Source organism: Oncorhynchus tshawytscha, linkage group LG09 (assembly GCF_018296145.1).
Source record: "Oncorhynchus tshawytscha isolate Ot180627B linkage group LG09, Otsh_v2.0, whole genome shotgun sequence".
NCBI lineage: Eukaryota > Metazoa > Chordata > Actinopteri > Salmoniformes > Salmonidae > Oncorhynchus > Oncorhynchus tshawytscha.
Window position 1 is genome coordinate 67,406,330 of NC_056437.1, and position 10,714 is coordinate 67,417,043.

The 10,714-nt window shown below is 44.2% G+C and overlaps 1 protein-coding gene across 1 annotated transcript in view; it reads right to left on the reverse strand.

Moving 5' to 3' along the window:
• The window catches only part of LOC112258472 (parvalbumin-7), a 50,147-nt gene extending 43,410 nt beyond the window's left edge, over window positions 1-6,737 (reverse strand). The window contains exon 1 of the mRNA XM_042327298.1: window positions 6,510-6,737. The gene's annotated coding sequence lies outside the window, so the exon portion shown is untranslated. The remainder of the gene's footprint in view (window positions 1-6,509) is intronic.
• Between the last annotated feature and the right edge of the window lie 3,977 nt (window positions 6,738-10,714).

Consider the following 10,714-nt stretch of genomic DNA (forward strand, 5'->3'; position numbering starts at 1 on the left):
TCTCCATCGACTCATCCACTTGTCCGTGAAACAGTGCCCCCTGTCTCACGTAGATTAACTGTGGTGCAGAGGGATGTTGTTTTCAGGTCACAGAGCAGGAGTACACTTTTGCAAATGATGTTGGGTAAGAAGCGTCATTTGTTGTGCTGTGCATGTGTATGTGTCTACATCTATGTCTATATATCATCCACATCCACTGACTCTTACTCTTACTTACTCCAAAAGAGTAAGGAGTTTAAAGTCACACCGCATCAAAATAGGTCACAATGTTACATTATCATCCCATTTATTTCACCAAAAACTCCCTCCCTCCGTGACCCATAAAAAGAAAAATCTCAATCCACTTTCGTCTCCCCTGCCTCTTCCCAGATGACTTCCATCTATCCCATCACACTAATGATCTCATTTAGGAGTTTGTGGAGGTTTTAATTGCTCGGCCTGACTCCTGCAGCGCTGCGGTGGCCTCTGTGTCACTACTAAAGTTAGATTCGCTCTAAGCGACCTCTGTTGCTCGGGTGGTTTAAAAATACATTGGCCTTAAAAAAAAAAAAAATACTTGGCCAAATCTCTAAAATAGATTGACTGAACTTTGGCACAAAGTGAGAAGTGTCCCCTTTTCACACCTTCGTTTGGACCGGCAGAGCGCTGGTGATAGAGAGAAAGTAAGAAAAAAAGTGAGTACGTGAGGAAGAGAGAGAGAGAGAGTGAAAGAAGATACAAGAAAGGGAGGGTATTGCAGGTGTGGTGGCAATTACATCAGCACCTGGATATTCAACAACAGAAAAAAAATCCCTCTTCCATCAAAACAATACAACAGTTTCCCCCCTCCACACATTAATACACGTACTGCAAGATAACACAGGTAGTTTGTAAAACTAGAATGTCTGAAATCTAGATCCAAAATGTAGGAGGAACAACAGCTGATGTTCCAGCACCATGCATCATTAGCACTAGCTTGGGAGCCAGCCTGTTTCTGCTCTCTTGCCAACTCATTATGGTTTGCCAATGGAGCAGGGAAAAGCACAAACAGATCTGGGACCAGGCTACATTAGCACAACAGTCGTAATTCTCTATTAGCAGGTGACTCAAAGTTATGGCTCCCTTCCAGCTTCTGGCTTCCCTCTTCCAGCCCTGCAATGCCACTTGGTCCCACATGTGCTTTCATCTGATCAGTAACACACACACACACACTGCATACATACACGCACACATACACACAGTCTTGTATAACTAACCTTGTTGGGACACACAATTCAGTCCCATTCAAAATCCTATTTTTTTATAACCCCTAACCATAAACATAACCCTAACCCTTATCCTAACCCTAACCCCAAGGCATTGTGGGCATTATGAGTTGGAGGATGATGTCTAAGTGAATTTTGTTGGCCAAATCTCAAGAGATGAATGCATTGCATAGGTGACCTGACCGTGAGAGTTCATGTAGGTGGGGCTGGAGGGATGGAGGGATGGAGATGGTATTGTGCTGTTCTGCTGAGCAATGGAAAAACTAAACGTCCTCTTCCGGAACGGTGTGTGTGACCTCTCGCTATGTGTGCATCTAGGTGAATGGGTTTATAAGTGTGTGTGTGTGTTAATGCAAGAGTGTCTCAACACAGTAATGAATTGTCATGAGTGTCAAACTACATTGGGATCAATCCCCACGATGCTGACAGGCAGGCAGGCAGCAGCTTCTGAGTTTCACACTCCTTACAGCAGTGGAGGCTCCTCAAATGAGGAAGAGGAAAACCATCCTACCCAGTGATTTTTTGTTGATGTTGTAAAACATTTGAACGTTATCCTTTTTAAATCAATCTCTACTAAATATATTGATGATGTCACCAAATAATCTATTAAAACACACTTTTTTTTGCAATGAAGGTCTACAGTAGCCTCAACAACACTCTGTAGGGTAGCTTCATGGTGTAGCCGGAGGACAGCTAGCTTCCGTCCTCCTCTGGGTACATTGACTTCAATACAAAACCTACTGTAGGAGGCTCATGGTTCTCACCCCCTTCCATAGACTTGCACAGTAAATATGACAACTTCCGGAGGACACTCTTACAGCATGAACTGACATGTTGCCCACCCAATCAAAGGATCAGAGAATGAATCTAGTACTGAAAGCATAAGCTACAGCTAGCTAGCACTGCAGTGCATACAATGTGGTGAGTACTTGACTAAAGGAGAGAGAAAGACAATAGTTGAACAGTTTTGAACAAATTGATTTATTACAAAATGAAGGACAAGCAAAAGAGATAGAGAGAGAAAGATTTCGTAATTTAAAAAATAATCTGTTTCACTTACTTAGCTAGCAAGTGCAGCTAGCTAGTTTAGCCTACTCAAATACCCTGCTCAAACAGAGGGATGCTATTTTAGCTAGCTGGCTATGAATTGCCAACACAACACTGGAACTCTTCCAAGTCAAGGTGAGCTGCTTACTGACTGTGCACTGTAGCGTTACTGCATGATTGTAGCGGGTTTACTAACACATTAGTTCTATTAGCTATGCTGACTATGACATCACTTTAGCTAATATGGTGACATTGATGCAAGCTGTGTGTAGAGGTTATGATATGGTTTGGCTTGAAAAGGTTTTTTTACCTGGTCACATACAGCTGATGTGTTGTGCATTGAAGTTCACAAACAAAGAGAAAAGGTGAGAGGAGGAGAGCTCATGGATGCAAGAAGGAATACAACGTGGCTGCTATGAAAATGAACTGTGTTTACGCGTGATCAGGGGTGTATTCATTCTGCTGATTCTGTTGAAAATAATGTTTCTTAAACGGATGCAAACGTTTGCAACTGTTGGACGAAGGATTACACCCTAGATTAGCTAGATTCCGGTCAAGAGCGTGCAAGATGGTATTGAATGTGTCACTGTCTGTCCATGTGTCACTGTCTCTCGTCTCAAATATTTTCCTCCGCCAGTGTGCACCTACATTGTAAACTTTCATTCATAGACTAGGTTGTACCATCCTCATGATGGGTATAAGGAACATTGAGTATTATGTATTAGACCGAACCTATTAATGTTATATTGAGCTGAGTGAATGGAATATGAACGACAGTCATCCAATATGCTACAATAGAAGTAAGACCATGCTCATAAAAAAAGACCCTTCCTTATCTTAAACGTCACCGACTGCCACTGCCTTACAGTATAACTACAGCCTGCCACTTCAGCAAAGAGAGAGGAAAATACTCTCTTCTTTCTCCTCCCCCCATTTATTCTCCTCTTTATAATGATGGCGATCTGTTTTTTAATTAACGCTCTGCACCGGAGGTCAATTAACTCTGTGTCAATTCCCTGTTTTTAATGTCAAAAATCTATCAGCGCAAATTGAGAATAGCTTTGTTTAAATTCATTCAATTTCATCTATCAGAAATGCACATAATGGGTGTGGCTACTTGCAAGTAGCCTTTTAAGTGGGGGAAGCAACATATTATAGTCACATCCCTGTACACTCTTAGAAAAAGAGAACTGAAAAGGATTCTTTGCCGGTCCCCATAGGAGAACCCTTTGAAGAACCCTTTTGGGTTCCACGAAGAACCCTTTCCTCAGAGGGTTCTACATGGATCCCAAAAGGTTTCTACCTGGAACCAAAAAGGTTTCTCCCATAGGGACGGCCGAAGAATCCTTTTGGAATCCTTTATTCTAAGAGTGTAGTTGTGGGTGATACCTTTCGGACCATAGAACGCAGCTGTGCTTTAGTTTCATACCGTTCAGTTTTGAGGCTGCCCACGTACAAATTGAAGCATGCACTCTGGATCCGTCAACACACAATTAGCTGGTCCTATCTTAACATCTAACAACCTCCCACCTACACAATCCCACACAACAAATTTCTCTTCTTCCAAGCAATCATGACATTCTCCTATTATTTCACCCACTGGCACCCAGCTAGCTACCCACTCACTCAAACTCACTCAAACATACGTGCGCTGCACACGCAGAAAGGCACCCACACACGTCTATGTGGAATTGGAGAGAATATATAGATAATAAGTAGATCTGTAGTTTGATGTATGTGGAGCTGCTGAACTGGTAGTGGTACTAGCAGGCTAGATTGATCATCTCTGTTGGATTGGTACTCTAATCCCATCCATGTTCCATGGTGTCATTAATCTGCCCGTGCCTGAATCAGAGACAGGGATCGGGGATGAGATGTGCTTCATTAACTGCGGTGCCACATTGCGCTGAAGAGGCCTGCTCTGGTCCGGTTTGTTTGCGCACATGCACACACACACACACACACACACACACACACACACACACACACACACACACACACACACACACACACACACACACACACACACACACACACACACACACACACACACACACACACACAAGATAAGATGCTTGAATGCTTGAATTACTCCACTATTTCAGACAGGGTTTGTGGAGAGACGCCTCAAGAAGAAGGAGGATGAAAGTCACTCTAACACACACTGCAGCGGCACACCATACCGGAGGCAGAACCCTTGAACACATAGCTGCCACCAAGCGTAAGGTGTACCCAACAAGAACTCAGTTCCCCGCACTGACACAACCCTGAAATCTCCCCAGAGTCCCACCCTTCCACCACGCTCCCGTGCACATCCCCATCACTCCTGTCCTGTGCTGTTCTGGGTATCCCAGCAGATCCCAGCTGCCATGAATGCGACAGACTCTTCGGCGGTATATTTCACAAGGTTGTATTTCACACTCCAAAGAGCCGCTCGCCTCTAAATCAGTGAATCCCTAGAAATTCACGAGATGATGTAGACTAGAGTCATGCATCACACCCCTCACGTTCACTTCTAATGAAAGAGGAGTGATGGGGTGTGAAATACTATATGTAGTGAAAAAGAGATGGAGGATGGATGGAGCAGGGGAAAGAAGTATCTTTCTACACACTGGGCACCGATGTCAATTCAACGCCTATTGCAGGTCTTTTTTGTGAATGGGATTTTACGGAGAGGCAGAGCTGCCGCTGCTTCCTGCTTTTTGCAGCTGCACAGCTGATACATCAACATTTTCTTGACATTCTCTCTATCCCTCTCCCTCCCTCTCTCTTACAATCCCTATCTCTCCCCGTCTCCCTTTCTGTATTTCTGCCCGCTGCATGCATCAAACTGTTCTGTCTTTCTCTGTTCTCAGACAGTTTCCTCAAGACCCACCATTTCCATCTACACATCTCTTTCTATATTCCTCTCTTCTCACAAGTAACAGTGCACTGCATTACTGCCTACCTCTCCACACATCTCTTTCTCGTTCCATCTCTCTCTCTCTCTACACCCTTTATTCTGTCTGCCCAACCCTCCTCATCTTTTTTTCCTGCCATCTCATCATGACCCTCATTCCCTCCATATGTCAGTTAATCTTTTCTCTCTTCTCTCTCTCACACTCTTTCGTCTCTCTCTCCCTCTCCCGGTCCTCTCCTCTCTGTCCCATTAGCTCCCTTGTGGTTGCTGAAGTTCTCCCCATCGCTCTATCCCTCTCCCTCCATCCCTCTCTCTCCCTCCCGTATGTATTTCAGGTTGCCCGTACTTTGCCGCACCAACGACAGTTTCCCAGAAATGTAACGTCACTCTTACAGACTGCTGTTTGCATGTCAGCAGTGCAGCTCTGTTTCTACAGATGTTATCAAAGGGAAGCAATCTGGAGTGAGAGATGAGGCAATCAGGGAGAAAGGGAAAGGAAGGGGAGGGAGGAGTTGAAAAGGGAAAGTGTCCCAAAGTCTGTCGCAAAGTCACACTGATCGTCTCTGTATTCTATAGCCTGCATTATGACAAGCGTACCAACCCGCACCAGCGACATCACTCATTATTTCCATTTGGACCCCCCCCTCAGCCCACCTCTCTCTCTATCTCTGTTAGTCTGCATGGTGTGTGCTGCTGGAGCAGCCACTCAAGCCCAGCATTAGCACCAGACCCACAGAACAGCTATCTGATAGACTTTCTGTTCCCCTCCTCCCTCCCACTTTCCTTCCTTCCCTCTCACCCTTTCTCAATCTCATTCTCTAATACAGTATACACGCACATTGGAGCAAACACACACCGCTCGGGGACCAATCGGAGTCGCCAGAGTTCAGTTCTTATTTGTGAATGGGATTTTACAGAGAGGCAGAGCTGCCCGCTGCTTTCTGCAGCAGCACAGCTGATACACCAACATTTTCATGACATTCTCTCTATCCCTCTCCATCCCTCTCTCCCTTTCTCTAATTCTCCTCGCTGCATGCATCAAACTGTTCTCTCTTTCTCTGTTCTCAGACAGTTTCCTCAAGACACCTACATTTCAGTCTAAACATCTCTTTCTATATTCCTCTCTTCTCACAAGTAACAGTGCACTGCATTACCGCCCCTCCTCTCCAATCCCCTCTCCCTCTTCTTTTTCCACTTCATCTCTTCTCATTTCTGGTTCTCCCCATTCCCTTTCTCTTTATTTCCCTCATCCTGTCTGCCTCCAGCATCAGTGGTAGTTGAGGGAAGCAGAGCCCCTCTCATCTTCCCTTATTTCTTACCTTTGTGAGAGTCTGTGTCCTGGGTTGGTGCTGGAGCTTCACTGGGATCGTCGGACGGTCAGGCAGACGGGCAGAAGGACAGACGGACGGACCAGGAGCCTGGGAACCTTCTGTGAGCCAAAGAGAGAAGGAGAGAGAAAGAAAAGGGAGCGAGAGAGAGAAATAGGTAGAAAGAGAAAGAGAACGGGCGGTGCTGCTGAAGAGGGAGCGCTGAGTGGCTGGAGGTGAGATGAAGGGGAGAAAGCGAGAGGGAGGGAAAGATAAATGGAGAGGGAGGGAGAGAGGGAGAGAGGGCTGGATTGGGATAGGAGGGTATTTTGTGATGTTTAAGAGGAGGGAGGGATTGCAGCAGTGGAGGGAGATAGTGGAAGAAGGGATGCGGAGAGGGAGGGTCGCTAGGTAGATGGAGAAGAGTGGAGAGAGGAGGGAGGGAAGGAAGTAAGAACTTGAGGGAGAAAAGGAATGAAAAGGTGATGGAAAAGGGAAGAGTGAAGGAGGAGTACAATGTGGAGCGAGGGATGAACCCCATATAGATGAAGTGCTGATGGAGAGATGGAGAGAATGGCAATGAGAGATAAGAGAGCATGTCAGTTTGTTCTGGGGCCTGGGGTGAGTGCACTTAGGAGTGGAAGGTTACGGGGAGGAGGACAGAGGAAGAAAATAACAGGCTATTTTGAGGCTATTTTATATAAGATGCCTCTAGACAGTAGAAGTTCCTGTTCCAACCTGGACTCAGGGGTAGATGTAACATAGTAAAAGTCAATTATATGATATGTTACAAATTAAAATTGTATGTTAAGAATTGCAATTGGTTGTGTCTAATGTTAGCTAGGTGGCTAAGTGGCTAATGCTAACATTAGCTAGGTGGCTAACATTAGCTAGACTAGGGCTTAGGGGTTAAGGTTAGAGTTAGAGTTAAGGTTAGGAGTTAGGTTAAAGAGTTAAGGGTTAGGGTTAAGGGAAAGGTTAGCTAACATACTAAATAGTTGAAAGTGGCTAAAAAGTAGTAAGTAGTTGCTAATTAGCTAAAATGCTAAAGTTGTCTGTGATGAGATTCAAACACGCAACTGCCGGGTTGCTAGACGTTCACATTATACGCCTACCCATCCAGCTCAATCGTTTTTGCATTAAGTAACTGTCTGTCTTATGCAACTATACCAAACGTAACATATCATACTAATTTGAGTGTCCCAGATTTACATTTAGTATGTTATGTCTAGTCTTTAAGACTTGGCTGGCTGTTCTAGACCTTGGCTCAGAGTTAGTTCTGGAATTCACAAAGTGTCTCAGAGCATGTGCTGGTCTAGGATCAACTTAGAGTTTTAGATCAAAATTATTGAGTGAGGACCTGATCCTTGATTAGCAACCCTATCATAAGTTGCTTTGTGAATAGGTGAAGGTCTCTCAGTTGATTTGCAGTGAGTGAGATGTCGAAAAGTCAGAGTGGACTTCTACCTTAGCGATTGGAGAGGCTTTAGGGTGCTGCTCGCTACAACAGTATAGGACATAAAAGAACACAGAATTGTCTATGAGAAGCCAGATTATGAAAGCCACATTCAGCCACTGCCCGAGCAATGGAGAGTGTGATTTCATCATCATCCTTCCTCTAGTTCTGTGGAAAGAAACAACATGCGTACATTTATTTTCACACGGTCATGATGGGTTCTACTGTGATGTACAGTGGGGCAAAAAAGTATTTAGTCAGCCACCAATTGTGCAAGTTCTCCCACTTAAAAAGATGAGAGGCCTGTAATTTTCATCACAGGTACACTTCAACTATGACAGACAAAATTAGGGGAAAAAATCTAGAAAATCACATTGTAGGACTTTTAATGAATTTATTTGCAAATTATGGTGTAAAATAAGTATTTGGTCACCTACAAACAAGCAAGATTTCTGGCTCTCACAGACCTGTAACTTCTTCTTTAAGAGGCTCCTCTGTCCTCCACTCGTTACCTGTATTAATGGCACCTGTTTGAACTTGTTATCAGTATAAAAGACACCTGTCCACAACCTCAAACAGTCACACTCCAAACTCCACTATGGCCAAGACCAAAGAGCTGTCAAAGGACGCCAGAAACAAAATTGTAGACCTACACCAGGCTGGGAAGACTGAATCTGCAATAGGTAAGCAGCTTGGTTTGAATAAATCAACTGTGGGAGCAATTATTAGGAAATGGAAGACATAGAAGACCAATGATTATCTCCAAAATATAACTTTTTGGTAAAAACTCAACTCGTCATGTTTGGAGGACAAAGAATGCTGAGTTGCATCCAAAGAACCACATACCTACTGTGAAGCATGGGGGTGGAAACATCATGCTTTGGGGCTGTTTTTCTGCAAAGGGACCAGGACGACTGATCCGTGTAAAGGAAAGAATGAATGGGGCCATGTATCGTGAGATTTTGAGTGAAAACCTCCTTCCATCAGCAAGGGCATTGAAGATGAAACGTGGCTGGGTCTTTCAGCATGACAATGATCCCAAACACACCGCCCGGTCAATGAAGGAGTGGCTTCGTAAGAAGCATTTCAAGGTCCTGGAGTGGCCTAGCCAGTCTCCAGATCTCAACCCCATAGAAAATCTTTGGAGGGAGTTGAAAGTCCGTGTTGCCCAGCAACAGCCCCAAAACAGCACTGCTCTAGAGGAGATCTGCATGGAGGAATGGGCCAAAATATCAGCAACAGTGTGTGAAAACCTTGTGAAGACTTACAGAAAACATTTTACCTCTGTCATTGCCAACAAAGGGTATATAACAAAGTATTGAGATAAACTTTTGTTATTGACCAAATACTTATTTTCCACCATAATTTGCAAATAAATAAATTAAAAATCATACAATGTGATTTTCTGGATTTTTTTCTCTCATTTTGTCTGTCATAGTTGAAGTGTACCTATGATGAAAATTACAGGCCTCTCTCATCTTTTTAAGTGGGAGAACTTGCACAATTGGTGGTTGACTAAATACATTTTTGCCCCACTGTATATCAAAACATGTTCATTCCTTCTTCTATTCTCAGGGGTACCTGAAGGAAATGAGAGGAAAAACACACAGATATCTCACAACTACATGTCATTAACTGTGTGTGTGTGTGTGTGTGTGCGCGTGTGTGTGTGCGTGCACATGTGTGGATATGAGAGAGAGAGAGAGAGAGAGAGAGAGAGAGAGAGAGAGAGAAATGGCGCTGCTTTAAGACAAAGTCGACACGATGTGCTGTGGATGCGCATCCGCTCCCCTCTATATATCTAATTCAAATGCAATTTTAGAGAGGTATGTCCTCCGCTCTGCCCGTCCGCTGCCATATCTCCCCAAAGCACTTCACTTAGATTAAAACCCCAAGTGCCTTATAATTATAATAATGTATCTATAAAGGGGAAGACGAACTTAACAGCTCTCTCCCATCCATCCCTCTCTATCTATTGGTCTAAATGGTCCTATAAAGTTACATTAGTTCAAGCTTCTACTTTTAAAAATCCACCTTTCCAGAAATAAGTCTCTCACTGTTGCCGATTGTTATAGACCCCCCTCAGCCCCCAGCTGTAACCTGGACACCATATGTGAATTAATTGCTCCCCATTTATCTTCAGAGGTTGTACTGTTAGGTGACGTAAACTGGGATATGCTTAACACCCCGGCCATCCAACAATCTAAAATAGATGCCCTCAATCTCACACAAATTATCATGGAACCTACCAGGTACAACCCTAAACCCGTAAACATGGGCACCCTCATAGATATCATCCTGACCAAACTGCCCTCTAAATACACATCTGCTGTCTTCAACCAGGATCTCAGCGATCATTGCCTGCGTCCGTAATGGGTCCGCGGTCAAACGACCACCCCTCATCACAGTCAAACGCTCCCTAAAACACTTCAGCTAGCAGGCCTTTCTCAACGACCTGGCCCGGTCATCCTGGAAGGATATTGATCTCATCCCGTCAGTAGAGGATGCCTGGTTATTCTTTAAAAGTGCTTTCCTCACAATCTTAAATAAGCATGCCCCATCCCAAAAATGTAGAACTAAGAACAGATATAGCCCCTGGTTCACTCTAGACCTGACTGCCCTTGACCAGCACAAAAACATCCTGTGGCGTACTGCATTAGCATCGAATAGCCCCACAGGCAGTTAGGAAAGTTAGGAAGGCATTTTCAAACAGAAATTTGCATCCTGTAGATCAAACTCAAAAATGTTCTGGGACACTGTA